This window comes from Salvelinus sp. IW2-2015, linkage group LG14 (assembly GCF_002910315.2).
Source record: "Salvelinus sp. IW2-2015 linkage group LG14, ASM291031v2, whole genome shotgun sequence".
In the NCBI taxonomy this organism is placed as follows: Eukaryota; Metazoa; Chordata; class Actinopteri; order Salmoniformes; family Salmonidae; genus Salvelinus; species Salvelinus sp. IW2-2015.
Window position 1 is genome coordinate 31,205,525 of NC_036854.1, and position 19,996 is coordinate 31,225,520.

The 19,996-nt window shown below is 42.6% G+C and overlaps 1 long non-coding RNA gene and 1 pseudogene across 2 annotated transcripts in view; one reads left to right on the top strand and one right to left on the bottom strand.

Moving 5' to 3' along the window:
• The first annotated feature begins 10,815 nt into the window (after positions 1 to 10,815).
• The window catches only part of LOC111973449 (uncharacterized), a 10,218-nt gene continuing 1,037 nt past the window's right edge, over positions 10,816 to 19,996 (top strand). Inside the window, exon 1 of one of the 2 annotated variants that reach the window (XR_002878582.2) lies at positions 10,816 to 10,859. This is a non-coding gene — a long non-coding RNA (uncharacterized lncRNA). Of the gene's footprint in view, positions 10,860 to 11,144; positions 11,177 to 19,996 lie in introns of those variants that run through there. The other variant, XR_011480910.1, reaches the window with a different exon arrangement.
• Positions 11,405 to 12,623, bottom strand: LOC139028708 (protein shisa-2-like; annotated as a pseudogene).

The following is a 19,996-nucleotide window of genomic DNA, read 5'->3' on the forward strand; positions in this document are numbered from 1 at the left end:
CGGAATTCTTACTGGTTGGTAGGTGATCAAATACTTATGTCATGCAATAAAATGCTAATTAATTACTTAAAAATCAGACAATGTGATTTTCTGGATTTTTGTTTTAGATTCCGTCTCTCACAGTTGAAGTGTACCTATGATAAAAATTACAGACCTCTACATGCTTTGTAAGTAGGAAAACCTGCAAAATTGGCAGTGTATCAAATACTTGTTCTCCCCACTGTATCTTAAGATATATTGGAGACATTAGACAACTACTGTAAATAATGGGAAACTATGAGAATGCAAGGAAAATAGGTTTAATCTTTAGAGCAGATTTTGAGAAAGTATTTGATACAGTACATCTAAAATCTCCGGAGAATCTCTAACAAAATATGTAAAAGTAATGTACAACAATCCTTCACGTAAGATAATAAATAAGGGTAACTTCTCTGAGAAGTTTGAATTTTCAAGAGCAGTAAAACAGTTTTTTTTTATTTAACCAGGAAAACCCCATTGAGACCCAGAGTCTCTTTTTCAAGGGAGACCTGGCCAAGAAGACAGCACCAATCAATACATTACAGAATTAAAACATACAACAATACAACATGATCCGTCCGGGAAAAAAACACATTTATACTCCTCTGTAACAGTCTCCCATCAACATTTTAAATTAATTCAGTGGCACTAAAATGTCTAGATGAAGCATGGATTGTAGACTATTCCATGCCTCTGGTGCACAAGACGAGGAGGCAGTCTTGCCTAATACTGTAAATGTCCTGGGGACTTTAAGTAGCAACCACCTAGCAGACCGGGTATTGTAACTGCTGGTGGTGAAGGAGACCAGACTACAGAGGTAAAGAGGAAGTTTACCCTAAAGGGCTTTGTAGATGAACACGTACAGGTTAACCTCTCAGGTTGCCCTCCGTCACCATACCTACAGTACATTCAGAAAGTATTCAGACCTCTTGACTTTTTCCACATCTTGTTACGTTACAGCCTTAGTCTAAAATTGATTAATGACAAAAAAAATATCAATCTACACACAATACCCCATAATGACATCACAATACCCCATAATGACATCACAATACCCCATAATGACAAAGCGAAAACAGGTTTTTAGAAAAACCTTATTTACATACAGTTGAAGTCGGAGGTTTAAATACACCTTAGCCAAATACTAAAGCTTTAAACTCAAGTTTTTCATAATTCCTGACATTTAATCCAAGTAACAATTCCCTGTCTAGGTCAGTTAGGATCACCACTTTATTTTAAGATTGTAAAATGTCAGAATAATAGCAGAGAGCATGATTTATTTCAGCTTTTATTTCTTTCATCACATTCCCAGTGGGTCAGAAGTTTACAMACACTCAATTAGTATTTGGTAGCATTGCCTTCCACAAGCTTTTGGTAGCATAGCCTTCCACAAGCCTTCCACATAGTATTTGGTAGCATAGCCTTCCACAAGCTTCCCACAATAAGTTGGGTGAATTTTGGACCATTCCTCCTGACAGAGCTGGTGTAATGGAGTCAGGTTTGTAGCCCTCCTTGCTCGCACACACTTTTTCAGTTCTGCCCACACATTTTCTACAGGATTGAGGTCAGACCTTAGTGATTGCCACTCCAATACCTTTACTTTGTTGTCCCTTAAGTCCACAAACTTTGGAAGTATGACTTGGGGTCATTGTCATTTGGAAGACCCATTTTTGCGACCAAGCTTTACTTCCTGGACTGATGTCTGAGATGTTGCTTCAATATATCCACATAATTTTTCTCCTTATAGACTTGCCAATCTATTTTGGTAAGTGCACCGGTCCCTCCTGCAGCAAGCACCCGCCACAACACGATGCTGCCACCACCTAGTGCTTCACGGTTGGGATTGGTGTTCTCGTGCTTGCAAGCCTCCCTTTTTCCTCCAAACATACAATGAGGTCATTATGGGCCAACACAGTTCTATTTTTGTTTCATCAGACCAGAGGCATTTCTTCTCAAAAAGTTGCAAGACCTTAGTCTGGCTTTTTTTTTATGGCGTGGTTTTGGAAGCAGTGCTTCTTCGCTTGCTGACGGGCCTTCAGGTTATGTCCGAGTATGACTCTTTTAGCTGTGGATATAGATACCCTTTGTACTGTTTCCTCCAGCATCTTCACAAGTCCTCTTTGCCGTGTTGTTTCTGGGATTGATTTGCACTTTTCACAGCCAAAAGTACGTTTCATAGCCTCTAGAAGATAGGATGCGTCATCTTCCTGAGCCCGCCGGGTATGAAGGCGCATGGTTCCAACATTGGTGTTTATACTTGCGTACTATTGTGTTGTAAGATCTGTCAAGTGCGTACCTTTACAGGGGTTATTCTCTTTCAGGAAATTGTACCAAGGCTAGCAAACCGAGACGGTTCTGGAGTCTACCAAATAATTTTTCTGAGGTCTTGGCTGAGGTCTTTTGATTCCTATGCCACATCCATAGCGGATCTCTTAATAAAGAGGCACTGAGTTTGAGGTGAGGCCTTGAAATATATTACCAGGTACAACGGGTCAATTGACGTCAAATTATGTCAATTAGCATATCAGAAGATTCTAAAACCATGGACATCATTTTCTGGATTTTACAAGCTGTTTAAAGGCACAGTCAACTTAGTGTATGTAAACTTCTGACCCACTGGAATTGTGATACAGTGAAATAATCTGCCTGTAAACAATTGTTGGAAAACTTGTGTCATGCACAAAGTAGATGTCCTAACCAAAACTATAGTTTGTTAACATGAAATTTGTGGAGTGGTTGAGAAACTTCAACTTACTTCAACTGTAAGTATTCAGACCCTTTGCTATGAGACTCGAAATTGAGCTCAGGTGCATCCAGTTTCTATTGATCATCCTTGAGATTTTTCTCCAACTTGATTGGAGTCCACCTGTGGTAAATACAATTGATTGGACATTATTTGGAAAGGCACACACCTGTCTATATAAGGTCCCACAGTTGACAGTGCATATCAGAGCTAAAACCGAGCCATGAGTCTTGGAACCACCAAGACTCTTCCTAGAGCTGGCCGCCCAGCCAAACTGAGCAATCGGGGGAGAAGGGCATTGGTCAGGGAGGTGACCAAGAACAAAATGGTTACTCTGACAGAGCTCCAATCTTGGTTCCAAAATTGAACTCTTTGGCCTGATTGCCAAGTGTCACGTCTGGAGGAAACCTGGCGCTATCCCTATGGTGAAGCATGGTGGTGGCAGCATTGTGCTGTGGGGATGTTTTTCAGCGACAGGGACTGGGAGACTAGTCAGGATCGAGGGAAAGATTAACGGAGCAAAGTACAGAGAGATCCTTGATGAAAATCTGCTCCAGAGTGCTCAGGAACTCAGACTGGGGGTGAAGGGTCACCGTCCAACAGGACAACGACCCTAAGCACACAGCCAAGACAAAGCAGGAATGGCTTCTGGACAAGTCTCTGAATGTAACGTAACAAAATGTAGAAAAAGTAAAGGGGTCTGAATAGTTTCTGAATGCACTGTATATAACAAGCATGGTTTTGTAGGGTTAAAACTATTAAATATAAAGGCATTAAACTTTTCTTAACCTCACTAGGGTATGTGGGTAGCGTCCCACCTCGTCAACAGCCAGTGAAACTGCAGGGCGCCAAATTCAAAACAACAGAAATCCCATAATTAAAATTCCTCAAACATACAAGTATTTTACACCATTTTCAAGATACACTTGTTGTAAATCCAGCCACAGTGTCCGATTTCAAAAACGCTTTACGACGAAAGCACACCAAACGATTATGTTAGATCAGAGCCAAGTCACAGAAAAACACAGCCATTTTTCCAGCCAAAGAGAGGAGTCACAAAAAGCAGAAATAGAGATAAAATTAATCACTAACCTTTGATGATCTTCATCAGATGACACTCATAGGACTTCATGTTACACAATACATGTATGTTTTGTTCGGTAAAGTTCATATTTATATCCAAAAATCTGAGTTTACATTGGCACGTTATGTTCCCCATAGTTCCCAAAACATCCGGTGAATTTTGCAGAGAGCCACTATTTCAATTTACAAGAAAATACTCATAATAAACATTGCTAAAATGCATGGAATTTTAGATCCACTTCTCCTTAATGCAACCGCTGTGTCAGATTTTTTTTAAACTTTACGGAAAAAGCACACCATGCCATAATCTGAGTACAGCGCTCAGAGACCAAAACAACCCAAACAGATATCCGCCATGTTGTGTAGTCAACAGAAGTCAGAAATAGCATTATAAATATTCACTTACCTTTGATGATCTTCATCAGAATGCACTCCCAGGAATCCCAGTTCCACAATAAATGTTTGTTTTATTCGATAATGTCCATCATTTATGTCCAAATACCTCCTTTTTGTTCGCGCGTTTAGCCCAGTAATCCAAATTCATGAGGCACGATCACTAGGTGCAGACGAAAAGTAAAAAAGTTCCGTTGCAGTCCGTAGAAACATGTCAAACGATGTATAGAATCAATCTTTAGGATGTTTTTAACATAAATCTTCAATAATGTTCCAACCGGAGTCTTCAGAAATGCAATGGAACGCAGGTCTAACTCTCACGTGAACGCGCGTGGCCAGCTCGTGGCTCTCTGGCAGACCTCTGACTCATTCCCCTCTCATTCGCCCCCACTTCACAGTCGAAGCATCAAACAAGGTTCTATAGACTGTTGACATCTAGTGGAAGCCTTAGGAAGTGCAATATGACCCCATAGACACTGTGTATTCGATAGGTAAAGAGTTTAAAACTACAAACCTCAGATTTCCCACTTCCTGGTTGGATTTCTTCTCAGGTTTTTGCCTGCCATATGAGTTATGTTATACTCACAGACATCATTCAAACAGTTTTAGAAACTTCAGAGTGTTTTCTATCCAAATCTACTAATTATATGCATATTCTAGCTTTTATGGCTGAGTAGCAGGCAGTTTAATTTGGGCACGCTTTTCATCCAAAATTCCCAATGCTGCCCCCTACCCTAGAGAAGTTAAAGCCTACATTGTATCTAAATCCAAACTGGTTTTCTTGTAAGCTACTAAGAGAGGCCCATTCTATGTTGAAGAGTGGGTTCTTTACAGATTAAAACCTTACATTTTTGTTGGATTGACAATGGATCCCTGTTTAAAGTATCCTCCTTTTAAATGAAGCCATACAGAGTTGTTGACAGCGTTCCACAGGTATGCTGGCCCATGTTGACTCCAATGCTTCCCACAGTTGTCAAGTTGGCATAGAGTGACCAGGTTAAAGCTATGATCCCTTATTGATGTCACCTGTTAAATCCACTTCAGTCAGTGTAGATGAAGGGAAAGAGAAAGGTTAAAGGAGTATTTTTAAGCCTTGAGAGAATTGAGACATGGATTGTGTATGTGTGCCATTCAGAGGGTGAATGGGCAAGACAAAGATTTAAGTGCCTTTGAATGGGGTATGGTAGTAGGTGTCAGGTGCACCAGTTTGAGTGTGTCATGAACTGCAACCCTACTGTTTTTTTAATAGTCAACAGTTTCCTGTGTGTATCAAGAATGGTCCACCACCCAAATGACATCCAGCCAACTTTTTTGGGGCGGCAGGTAGCCTAGTGGTTAGAGCGTTGGGCCAGTAACCGAAAGGTTGCTGGATTGAATCCCCGAGCTGACAAGGTAAAAATATGCTATTCTGCCCCTGAACAAGGCAGTTAACCCACCGTTCCTTGGTAGGAAGTCATTGTCATTGTAAATAAGAATTTGTTCTTAACTGACTTGCCTAGTTAAATAAAGGTTAAATAAAAAACTTGACACAACTGTGGGAAGCATTGGAGTCAACAAGGGCCAGCATCCCTGTAGAACGCAAAAAATCAGTCGTTCTGCCCTTGAACAAGGCAGTCAACCCAACCCTAGGCCGTCATTGAAATAAGAATTTGTTCTTAACTGACTTGCCTAGTTAAATAAAGGTAAAATAAATACAATTTAAAAACACTTTCGACTCCATGTACCGTCAAATTGAAGCTGTTTTGAMGGCAAAAGGGGGGTGCAACTCAATAGTAGGACGGTGTTCCTAATGTTTTGTACACTCAGTGTATGTAGTGTGTATGTTGGCTGCTCACTCCCCAAGACTGTTTTGTGGTTTGGCCCCCGCTTGGGTGTCAGTTTATACACTTGGAGTGTTGTTTCTGTTCTTCTGGGTCTCGTCTCTAACCGTGTAAATCCTCCTGCTGGGACCGAGTCAGCCGTAAGACTAGCACTATGGCAACAGACTTAACCATGGAACATTTGTGTTGTGTGAGTTTATGGTGGGGGTGGGGGGGGTGGGGGGGGGGGTGCTGTACATGGATGGTTTAAGAACAGATATGGCCCAAACAACTGTGATGTTAGTAATATATCCTTTCTTAAGCCAGCCGCCAAAACCTCAGCAATATGCTTTGTCCTTATTCTAGAAAAGTATTGGATGGTAACGGTAGAAACTCTGACAGAATGGACAGATGACTCCATGACAGTTTGGACACTGTTTAATATTGATTTATTATAATTCATATGAAAAAGGACACTGTGTTTCACAGGGAGCAGGTACACATTCAACCTCAGGATACACACACACACACACACACAGTTGATCATACAGACATTGTGCTTGAAATACACAAAACACACAGTCAGGTTAGTTCACTTTGGGACACCTATGCATTTCTGCAGTTTCATCAACTGGAACTTAGGGTGAGTTGTGTACAGTTCTAATACAGAGACAGTTCTATAACAGGGCACAAAGTAGAAGTGAGTCCAAAAGCCACCTTTAAGACCAGCCACCCAACATAGTGAGAAGTGTTCCCACTGGGCACAAACTGATTGAATCAACGTTGTTTCAACGTAATTTGTCAAAGTATTATGACGTGGAAAATATATAGGATTTTTGTTTGTCATCAACTTGTTTCGAGGGTAAAATTTCAACCGCAGAATTATGTCATCGTGTTAACCAAATTTCAACATAGACAAACCTTGTGTAAAATCTGTTGAATTTGTACCGTTAAAACACCGTCAAATCTTCAACATTATATCTACTCAGAATTTTAAAAAACAATCGGCTGGGCAGCACCTCTTACTGGAGAACTAATCTATCTACAGCTACCCTTTAGTCTCCCATCCAGGGTTTTAACCAAGCCCAGCTTAGCTATGATGTCCCTGACTCTTACCAATGTACTATTATGAGAATGATTGTTGAGAGAAACTAGATCAAATCAATGCTGCTATCGAAGTCATTCCAAAGGGTAGGTTTAACAGAGCAAATGAAATGTGACCATACTCATTTATCCTCAATGATGCTATTTAGGCATTTGCAAAGTCATCAACAGCCATTGTTTCAATTCAAACCAGAATTCAGCAAAAAAAAGACAGCAGAATAGAACAGAGGCCTAACGGGTCCGAGACCAGACCCGGTACCAGACCCGAGACCAGACCCTGGACCCGAGCGAGTCCAGGTCCAAAATTCTAACTTTTCCCTCGGGTCCGGGTCAGGTCCTGTTTGATTGTCATCGGGTCTCGGGTCTATGTAACTACGGCTGCTAGACCCAAGTGGACCTGAATGGACCCAACCTCGGCTCTGCATAGCCTATAGCATATTTATTTTACGCTAATAAGGCCTATCCAACATATAATTATCTATTTGTTAACCAGAAGAGCAATTTGGCTAGCAAACATACATTTTTTGTAACTCAGCTCCAATCGAGTCTGATCTAGACCCGGACCGGTCTAGGTCTGGTTGTTGTCGTGTCCATTCGTGTTCGGGTCTGATTGTTTTCGGGTCCGTTCGGGTTCCAGGTCAAACTTTTTGGAGCCGATAAAGACCTCTAGTTTTAAGCTCTAGGTGATAAAAATGAAATGATATTTAGTGATATTGAATTGTGTTTAGTTGTCAACGCAACCATATGCTGGAGTGCATTTAAAGTTTGATTTGATTTAGTACTATTCTTTAACTTAGATTTTTGGTTGAGATGGAAACAAACTTAATTTGTAGACAAACTGTAATTAAAGCCAGACTAAATTAGTAACACAGATGGAACTATCCAAGCAGAAGATAAATCTCCTTCAAATGTTGATATTTGGTTGCCTGACTTACCCAGTCTCTTTGCTCGCCACAAATGTTTATTTCTTTTCCACAATTAAGTATGTAGCGATTGATAGAGCAGTGGAAGAATTCAATGTGAGTCATCAGGCAAGATATTTGGTTGTGTTGACATCCAAATACAATTCAATATCACTTTTGAAATACAATAAATAACATATTTATTTGTCGACAAGTTAACAAATTATATGTTGGATTCACGTCGCCAACTCAACCAAAAATAAAAGTTAAAGTATGGAACTATCCAAGCAGTAGATACATTTCCTTTAAAATGTTGATATTTGGTTGCATTGTCAACCAAACAATTCAATATTACTTTTGTAATAGCCTTAACTTAACGATATTTACTCTTACAAACAAATGTAAAGTTCAACCTTAAAATGAGTAACACATCCATGGCCACATTTTTAGGTTACTGTAACTATACATTATGTAATTAGATAAAGTATGCATGTTTAAGATAGCATGCATCGGTCATCATAGGTCTGTGGAGATCTTCACAATTGCTTTAATAATCTGTGCAGAATCTCGAACGGCATTGATCACTTGCMCCACGTACTTTGAATGTAATCTCAACTGCCATCCAGGTCATTTGGTTCGGCTATTAGATGAAACACAGTGATGTCACATTAATCTGTTGTATAAATAAACAAAATATCTGACATTGTATTCCCATTTGAACTTTGCTGTGCTTTTAAATGGTTGAAAGCACAGTGATAGACATTTGGGGGACAACTAAACCAAAAATCAGGCATTGTCTTTCCATTAGAATTTGGTTGTGCTTTTAGATGGTTGAAAGCATAGTGATAACACATTGGAAATTCAACTAACTTTGGCTGTCTTTTTGAGTGAACAGAGGCCTAACGGGTAATCTCGATCAACGTCTCAACCAAATATTACCCAATAATCCACGTTGAAATGACGTGGTGTGCCCAGTGGGTCTTGTCGATTTTTTAGCTGTTCTTTTTCTACCCTGCTGAAGTGAAAAGAACTGTTGGATGCCCTGAAACCTTCCAGCACAACTCCAGTCTACCTTCAGTAAACGCACACACCGGCCACAAACACACCCACACACACACACCAGCACAAACACACACACACACACCAAGCACAACAAACAGACACACACACCACCAACAAACCACACACACACACCAGCACACACATAGACAGCACACCCACGCATATCTACACAACCCAGCCACACTACACACACCAGCACCACAACACAGCAACACACACCTCTTTCACAGGAGGAACTCATTGTAGGGGAGACAGTTGGCAGACAGCCTTTACTGCGTTATTATTTCTGTCAATCTTCAGAGGTTGACCGATCAACAGCACACACACACACAACACACACACACACACACACACACACACCACACACACACACAACACACACACACACACCTCCTTTCAGGCACATTCATTTCCAGTCCTTGCGTGAGTGTTGTGTGTATTTTAATTTTGTGGGTTCTTGTGTATATGCAAGGTGTGTGCGTTTCCGCTCAAGGCAGTGGGTAGGTGTGGTGTGTGTGTGTGGGGGGTGTAGGCTGGAGCGTCACAGTCTGTGTCTGTGTTCACTTCATTAGACATCAACCGCCTACAGGGAGAGAGGGACTGTTTTTCACATCACACCGCCTGCATTCCCATTACATACTAAACACTCATATACACACGTCTCACACATACAACATACTATATCACACTACATAATACACACATACTATACACTCATATACACACTATACCATACACTCATATACACACATACTATACACTCATATAACACATACTAACACTCATTACACATACTATACCACATACTAATACATCATATACACCACACACACACACACACACACACACACACACACACACACACACACACACACACACACACACACACACACACACAACACACACACCACACACACATAGTACATCCGGTTAACATACACCCACTCACCACCACATATACTGACAGTAAAAACACACACAGCACATTCTGTACATATAGTCACATACAAACATAGCCACACTGGGTCACAGCACCCTCACTCGTACTGTACATACACACATAGCCACACTGGTCACAAGCCCCTCACTCGTACTGTACATACACACATAGCCAACTGGTCACAGCACCCTCACTCGTACTGTACATACACACATTCACTCAAATTTACAACACATACAAACAACGCTACCACTGACAAACTTCAAGACGTTAAACCCACACACTTCTGCTGCGAGTCATTGGCCCTGGTGGGCAGCATCACCCCTCTGTGTGTTGGCTGAATGAGGACAACCAGACAGACATAGCCCTCCTCCATCTTGGGGTGAGGTCAGCTCACTCACAATCATTCCCTGAGGCAAATCTGCAAAACCTTTACATATCACACACATGGTGGACAGACACATGCAACCACACTGTGGCTGGTCCAGGCACAGATCCAGCTTGGGTTTTAGGTCCTCTGTGGTGAGCCTGAGTCATATCATTCTCTCTCCAAGCTGGCGAGCTACCAATGTCCCCATAAGGTTTCTAATGCAGTCCCATAAGGTTTTCTCATACAGTCCCCATAAGGTTTCTCATACCAGTCCCCATAAGGTTTCTCATACAGTCCCATAAGTCTATAAGTTCCCCATAAGTTTCTCTACAGTCCCATAATGTTTCTCATACAGTCCCCATAAGGTTTTCTCACACAGTCCCATAAGGTTTCTCAGCAGTCCCATAAGGTTTCTCATACAGTCCCCATAAGGTTTCTCATACAGGTCCCATAAGTTTCTCATAACGTCCCCATAAGGTTTCTCATACAGTCCATAAGGTTTCTCACACGTCCCATAAGGTTTCTATACAGTCCCATAAGGGTTTCTAATACAGTCCCCATAGGTTTCTCATACAGTCCCCATAAGGTTTCTCATACAGTCCCATAAGGTTTTCTCACACAGTCCCATAAGGTTTCTCATACAGTCCCATAAGGTTTCTCCACAGTCCCCATAGCTTCTATGAGTCCCTAAGGTTTCTCATACAGTCCCATAAGGTTTTCTCATACAGTCCCCCATAAGGTTTCTCATACAGTCCCCATAAGGTTTCATCAAGTCCACACAGTCCCCATAAGGTTTCTATACAGTCCCCCATAAAGTTTCTCATACAGTCCCATAAGGTTTCTCAACAGTCCCATAAGGTTTCTCACGTCCCATAAGGTTTCTCACACAGTCCCCATAAGGTTCTCATACAGTTCCATAAGGTTTCTCATACAGTTCCATAAGGCACATAGCCCTCACAAAGTCTGTTACACACAGTCCCCAAAAATGGCTTAAACTGTTACTGGAGGGTATTCTGCTCGGCTGTTGACACTGGCCACACTGGTGGTGGGGGGTAGGGGACTGCAGCTGTCTGTAGCCCCCTGGGTGGGGTCCAGGTAGACCCCCTGGGTGGGGACATGTGGTGGGTGGCATAGCCGATGTACTGGGGGTGGATGAACTGTCCTGGTGGGGCATGATTGGGTGGCTGCTGGCAGTTGAGCACGGAGAAGTTGGTCGGCATGTTGACGAAAGACACTGGCGTCTGGAGGGAGACAGCAGGAGGCTGGGCACGCATCATGGGCTGAGGGGCCGGGCGAGGCACCTGGGCAGGAGGGGCAGAGGAACTGGACGAGGTGGCCGTGCTTGATTGGCGGGAAGAGGAACCGCGAGACGTGCCCACGCTAGCCATCATGGGAATGGTCTCCAGGAGACGGCCGCCACCAGACCCGCCTCCTCCCCCCGCCCTGACGACAGTTCCTGTTTGGGCGCGGAGACAGTGGCAACAACAAACGGCAACAGGAACCCACCAGGACGAAAGCCACGAACACAGAGCCCACGATCAGGAAGGGAACGTGATGGGTACTGTGGAGAGAGGAAGGAAGAAGGGTGAGAGAGTGGGAGGTAGGTTTTCAGTGGTTTGCGATAGCACATTTTTAACAAACAAGGGAAAAAATATGTTTTTCTTCTTCATTATCAAATATAAACTATATATACAAAAATATGTGGACAAATTAGTGGATTCGGCTATTTTCAACCCACCCGTGGCTGACAGGTGTATAAAATCGAGCACACGGCCATCAGTGACTTTCAAATGTGGCATTGTCATAGGAGCATTTCCAACAAGTCAGTTCGTCAATTTCTGCCCTGCTAGAGCTGCCCCGGTCAACATATAAGTGCTGTATTGTGAAGTGGAAACGTAAGGAGCAACATCGGCTAGCCGCGAAGTGGTAGGCCACAAACAAGCTCACAGAACGGACTGCAGAGTGCTGAAGTGCGTAACACGTAAACTTGTCTGTCCTCAATTGCAAAACTCATACCAAGTTTTAAACTGCTCTGAAGCAATGTCAGCACAATAACTGTTTGTCTGGGAGCTTCATGAAATGGGTTTCCATGGCCAAGCAGCCGCACACCAACCTAAGATCACATGCGCATGCCAAGTGTCGGCTGGAGTGGTGTGAAGCTCATCGCCATTGGACTCTGGAGCAGCAGTGCAAGCACAGACTGGAACATGTTCCGGGATTCTCTCGATGACATTGATGAGTACACCACATCAGCCACTGGCTTCATCAATAAGTGCATAGATGACGTAGTCCCACAAGTGACTGTACGTGCATACCCCACCAGAAGCCATGGATTACAGGCAACATCCGCCATGAGCTAAAGGGTAGAGCTTACGCTTTCAAGGAGAGGGACTCTACCCGGAAGCTTATATAGAAATCAACGCTATGCCCTCCGACGAACCAAACAGGTAAGTTTCAATACAGGACTAAGATCGAATCGGTACTACACCGGCTCCGACGCTCGTCGGATGTGGCAGGGCTTGCAAACTATTACAGACTACAAGGGAAGCACAGCCGAGAGCTGCCCCAGTACACAAGCCTACCAGACGAGCTAAATTACTTCTATGCTCACTTCGAGGCAAGTAACACTGAAACTGCATGAGAGCATCAGCTGTTCCGGGCGACTGTGTCACATTAAAAGGCGCAGGGCCAGACGGATTACCAGGACGTGTACTCTAGCATGCGCGCTGACCCAACTTGGCAAGTGTCTTCACTGCATTTTCAACTCTCCCTGTCCTGAGTCTGTAATACCACATGTTTCAAGCAGACCACCATAGTCCTGGTGCCCAAGCACACTAAGGTAACATGCCTAAATGACTACAGACCGTAGCACTCAATCTGTAGCCATGAAGTGCTTTGAAAGGCTGGCCATGGCTCACATCAACACATTATCCCAGAACATAGACCCACTCCATTTGCATACGCCCCAACATACCCACAGATGATGCAATCTCTATTGGCACTCCACACTGCCCTCTTTTACACCTGACAAAGGAACACCTACTGTATGTGAGAATGCTATTAATTGATTACAGCTCAGCGCTCCACACCATGGTGCCTAAAAGCTCATCACTAAGCTAAGGACCTGGGACTAACACTCCCTCTACAACTGGATCCTGGACTTCCTGACGGCCCGCCCAGGGGTAAGGGCAGGTAACAACAACATCTGCCACGCTGATCCTCAACACGGGGCCCTCTAGGGATGCATGCTCAGTCTCCTCCTGGTACTCCTAGTTCACTCATGACTGCACGGCCAGACACGACTTCAACACCATCATTAAGTTTGCCGATGACAAACAGTGGTAGGCATGATCACCGACAATGACGAGATAGCCTATAGGGAGGAGGTCAAGAGACCTGGCCGGGTGGTGCAAGGACAAACAACCTCTCCTCAACGTGATCAAGAATGATTGTGACTACAGAAAAGAAAGGACTGGCACGCCCCCATTCTCATCGATGGGGCTGTAGTGGAGCAGGTTGAGAGCTTCAAGTTCCTTGGCGTCCACACACCAACAAAACTACAATGGTCCAAGCAAACCAAAGACAGTCGTGAAGAGGGCAGTGACAAAACATATTCCCCCTCAGGAGACTGAAAAGATTTGGCATGGGTCTCAGATCCTCAAAAGGTTTTACAGCTGCAACATCGAGAGCAATCCTGACAGGTTAATCCATGGCCTGGTATTGCACTGCTCGCGCTCAGACCACAAGGTACTACAGAGGCCAAGCTTCCTGCATCCAGGACCTCTCTACAGGCGTGTCAGAGGAAGGCCTAAAAAATTGTCAAAGATTCAACCACCCTAGTCATAGACTGTTCTCTCTGCTACCGAGCAAGGCAAGCGGTACCAGAGCGCAAGTCTAGTCCAAGAGGCTTCTAAACAGCTTCTCCCCCAGCATAAACTCTAAAAATCTAATCAATGTCTACCCAGACTTTTGGCATTGCCCCCCCTCTTTTACGCTGCTGCTATCTCTCTGTTATTATCTATGCATATTCACTTTAATACTCTCCTACATGTACATATTACCTAATTCTTGACACACGTGCCCCACAATGATTCTGTACAGTACCTGTATATATCCTCGTTTTTTATTTGTTACTTTTATTTCTTGTTTTTTTTAGGTATTTTTCTAAAACTGCATTGTTGGTAAGGGCTTGTAAGTTGCATTTCGCTGTAAGGTTCTCGTCTCCTGACGAATCTGGATTTTCCAGGAGAACGCTATCTGCCCCAATCATAGTGCAATGTAAAGTTTTGGTGGAGGGGAATAATGGTCTGGGGCTGTTTTTTCATGGTTCGGGCTAGGCCCTTTAGTTCCAGTGAAGGGAATATTAACTCCTCTACAGCATACATGACATTCTAGAAGATTCTGTGCTGCAACTTTGTGTCAACAGTTTGGGGAAGGCACGTTCCTGTTTCAGCATGACAATGCCCCTGTGCACAAAGCGAGGTCCATAACAGAATGGTTTGTGAAGAATTGGTGTGGAAGAACTTCACTTACCCTGCACAGAGCCTGACCTCAACTCATCGAACACCTTTGGAATGAATTGGAACGCCGACTGCGAGCCAGGCTAATCTCCCAAATCAGTGCCTGACCCTCATTCTGCTCTTGTTGGTAAATGGAAGCAAGTCCACGCAGCAATGTTCCAACATCTAGTGTAAAGGCTTCCCAGAAAAGTAGAGGCTGTTATAGCAGCAAAGGGGGACCAACTCCATGTTAATGCCCATGATTTTGGAATGGAGATGTCGCGAGCAGGTGTCATATACTTTCCGGTCATGTATGTATTCAAGCGAGGCTGTTCTTTCTATAACAAGCAGAGTAGAGCGAGGACAGAACTTCTCAGACCATAACCACTTAGCCCTCAGAGAAAACAACTGAAACAAACTACAACAGCAACATGATGAAGTGGTTTATTCTACCATCAAGACTTTTGACATGATTTTGGAAAATACTTCTTCTTGAATTAGTAAAGTTGAGAGACCAAGAGTGAACAGCAGTGAGAAAAACTTTTTGTCTAAAAGTTCAAGCTGTTACACTACGTGTTTTTACCTCACTCATAAACCCAAAATGAGAGTGAAAACAGAAATGGAGTGAGACGGTGAGACAAAAGAGAAAAGAGGCGAGACGAATTAGAGGAAGAAAGGCAGAGGACAGAGGTGTAACTAGTGGCGTGTCTCCAGGGGGCCCAGTCCCTCATTAGAAGTTATTAACTTTGTTTTGATCTGTTCTTATGCCTGCGCGCGCCAGCTGTGGACCCGCCCCTAACCCCTCCACCGACCCTGTACCTATCTGTCTGAGTGAGTTTATGCGTGGCGTGCGTTTGATCTGTGTTTGTCTGTGAGAGCGGGGATTCTGTTCATACCAAAGTTATGGCAGCCAAGACTTTATGTGGGTATTCCTGACCTCTTCTCCTACTATAACATCCCACATCCGCTATGGATTTAAGCCAGAATAGTCGCCATATACTGTATAGACGCAGCGTTAAGACATATTGAGAGTGGCATTAATGATGGCTGGTTTTGGAGTAATGCAAAAGATCACATTGAATGCCTAATTCCATAACATTTTTCAAAACTTATATAGGCCAACCTTGCAGTGGGGGCTCTAATGCATACTACATCTCTCTACTGTAAACTTTTGAACCATAATAACAGCTGTGACTCTGGAGATAAAGCCAGTGTGTTAAATCCGATCATCTGCATGATTCTCGCATGATTAGCATGTATTCACCCTCAAAGTACACGGCTGTTTTTCTGCATCTGTCTAGTGTAACCAGTTCCAGGAGTACAGTACCCAGCTAGCACATAACGTTCTGAGAACATGTGTTTTTCTTAGAGATTGGTGAGAGTGTGGTTGTTCTATGGTTATTTTTACATACAACCTTCCCAGAACATTCTGGTAATGGGTGCAGGATAGTTGCTTGGCTTTGGAACAATTCTCAGACATTTAAGGAACTTGACCCCCAAAACATTTTGCTATTTCATTACTTAACAGAACATTTCCTTAAAAGTTCAAACATGGTTACATTTCATTTCAATCTTGTAATGTTCTAGGAAGTTCTCCAACTGGTTTGCATTGAGAATATTTTTCAATGTTTCAGAGAGCGGTAGAAACATTTTTATTCTTTGGGAATTACGTTTCCTATAGGTTTTGCTCACGGTTCTATTTAAAGTTTGTCTCAAATTGTTCGAGAATGTAACAAAACTTTCCATAAAAGTTTTTTGTTATTTAAAAACATATACATTCCATTCTCAGCATCAAACAAACTCTCTCTAATAATCTATCTTGTTAAGTGTTTCAGGTGTGTTGCCAGCCCACTATTTGGCCAAATCTGATATTAAATGAGTGTTCGTTTCCTTTGAAATGGGACTGTTTGAAATAGACTAAATGAACAGCTTTGTATGTGTAAAACATGGAACGCTAGATCCATCCTTTGTGGCACAATTGACTAATTCCATGGATAGAGAACAGAAGATGTATAAGGTTGAATTCACTGATGCGTCTCACAATAAAAAATGTATGTATTTGCATGATTAATGCTAAGGGAGGGGTGTCAAACTCATTCCATGCAGGTCTTAGTGTCTGCTGGTTTTAGTTTTTTTCTTTCATTAAGACCTAGACAACAAGGGTGAGGGGGAGTTCCTTACCAATTAGTGACCTTAATTCATAATAAAATACAAGGGAGGAGCGAAAACCAGAAGACAATTGGCCCTCTGTGGAATGAGTTTGACACATGTGAAGTTTAGGAAGTTATTCAAAACTTCAACATAATTTATAATCCTCAAAGCGTTTATAAAACCTCCGGATTACTTCAAGGAACCAGGGTAAAAACTCTCAGACCCCTCAACCTAAAAAAAAATGTTCACTTCTGTTTCAGAATGTTTTAGAAACGTATTACGTATGCCTTGTTCCACAACCAATGTGAAACCAAAACCCTAGTTCCCACAACTTCCAAGGAACCAAATGTTTTATGCTGGATAAATCATGTTAAGATGACTTGGTAATGAGCCAGCAGACTAACTCTTACAGAGTGAAGGTAAGAGGATGGCAGTGTAGCCTACTACAGCATACAGAAAGTGGTTTATAGTAAACGTAAGTGTTCTTTGGGTGTTTCGTTAACTTTTGTACCCAACAGTGAGCGCTCATGGGAATGTTGGCAGCAATGGTCGAGTGGCAGGACCAGGCAGAAGTTGAGGTGCTTTCCTCGCACAACGTACACACGTACACACGTACACACGCACACACCCGTTTGGGAGCACAAATGGGGAACTTGTTATATTGACAACTGATTTCATGAGATTTATTGTTCCTCTGGTTAAGTTACTCATTTTCCAGTTTTGAATATTCCAAAGTGTTATGGAGTGTAAACTGTAACCTGAGAGAGGCAGTGATTGTTCTGTCATTTTCCTTTTTTCATTCTTTCTCTTCCTTAACACAACACGCTTTCTTCCCTCTGAGCAACATCAAAAGTCACCAAGCTTTTCAAAGGACCATTTCAAGATGTTAAAAGTTTGAAGCTATAGGCACTCATTAGATAAGACTAATTCTGGGACAACAGTCAACTTGACTAGACTCAGTCTAGATACAGTACAAAAAGGTAGAAGCTGAGGCGCTATGACATCAATTTTCTGAGCCCATAACCTATTTCTATTATAACTGGGTGGTTCGAGCCTGAATGCTGATTGGCTGAAGCCATTGTATATCAGACGGATACCATAAGGTATGACAAAACATTTATTTTATTCCTCAATTATGTTGTAAAAAGTTTAGAATAGCAATAAGGCACCCTGCGGCTTTGGTGTATATGGCCAATACTGTATACCACGGCTAGGGCTGTATCAGGCACCTCCGTGTTCGTCATGCTTAAAAAACAGCCTTTAGCGAGTGGTATATTGGCCATATACCAACACCCCCCCTGGCCTATTGCTTATTGAACAGCTGTTAGCTTCAATACCTCACAGCCAAACCATACCATGATCAGGTTTAGGAGGAGGCTTTTCTTTAAGAGAGTTATGTAGTTACTATGGATAATGAGTTAGTGCGTAAGGCTCCAGAAGTATTAATGTCCTCCTAACACGTCACATGATATGTGAATACAGTCTATAGTCTGACAGAGACACAAGTAAAAATGGCTGATGGGAGAAGTGTAGTAATGACAGTGGTTCCTGCCTGTTGACATTATCTGTTGGAGAGTGTCTTAGTTTCCAATTCAGCCACTAGTCTATTCCACACCTGTTTGCTGGACTGAGGCTGGGACAGCCATACTCTGTCTGCAGTAATATTAGCCCCCATCTCTCTGTTCTTGTTTGGGCATATTATGTGTATGACTGCTCCTCTCTCCCATTCAATCCCTGGGTCCTCTCTTTCCTGGTCCCACAATGTTCCTTCAATGTTGAATTGTTAGGCTCTGTTTATTGTTCTTAATGCATTATACAGTATCCTTGGGGTTATTCATTTGACATGGCTGTGTATCTTTGCTTTGTGATTAATTGGTTGCCTGTGCAAAAAAATTAATTAAATGTACAAGCGGTGCTTGCATGACAAAATACTTAAGTTATTTTGGCCATTTGTCCTATATGAAAATGTATTTGGCTCTTTCTGGAGTGATAAGGGATGACTGTTTCAACAAATGCCAGAGGAGAAACATACTGTATTCTACTCTACAAGAAAGGATGCTCTGTTGATGTGTCTGTTTAATATCTGGACTAAGTGGTAGCCAACTATTATTTTTCTTTGAAAAATGACCATTGCAAATTTTTGACCTCATAGCAAATGTGCTCTCATTTTGTTAATGTGTGCACTGTAATGTCTCTTTCTTCCTATATGATGGGCAGCTTTCTGTGTTACAACTGTAGTGGAGAAGGTGATGGAAATATGTTGGAACATGTAAAGAGATCAATAACTAATACCTGTTTGAACTTTGAAGTTTTCAGTAAAATCTGCTTTCGATAAAAAGAATGAAGAATTATGACATCTGTTCTCCCAATCACACCAAATTGTTAGGCTGTACTAACTCACTGCTAAGGCTTGGATGAGGTTACAATGTGACATTATTAGGCGCTTCCGTCCATGCGCATTGGTCATGGACACCCTATCCACCAACGTAAAAAAAGGCCTGATAAAGTAAAATGGTGCGTTGAAAATCATGTGAATGTAACTAGACGGTAAACGTTAGGAACATACAGGGGATGCATTCTAATGTGTTTGGGGATGGGAATTAACCGTTCCACATAGGCCTATTTCCTCAGCGGGATCAACACGCAAGCGCGGAATAATTCATAACGCGATTTGTTTTTATGAACAGAGCTGTCAGCGCCGTGCGAGCCAATGACCTAAAGATCCGGTCAAGTCCAACTGATCCTCGTGGGGACAGTGCGCTGCCGAGCTCTGCAGTCCCGCGGCGCGCGTGTGTTGCAGCTAGAACAAACACAGCTATTTTATAACGCCACGCAGCACAATTTTCCATTTGTGAGTGGTGGGCAGTTAGTTGGCTTTATGGTGTCAACTGTCTTCTTGCAGCTGTTGCTTGCTGCACATGAAACGGGTACG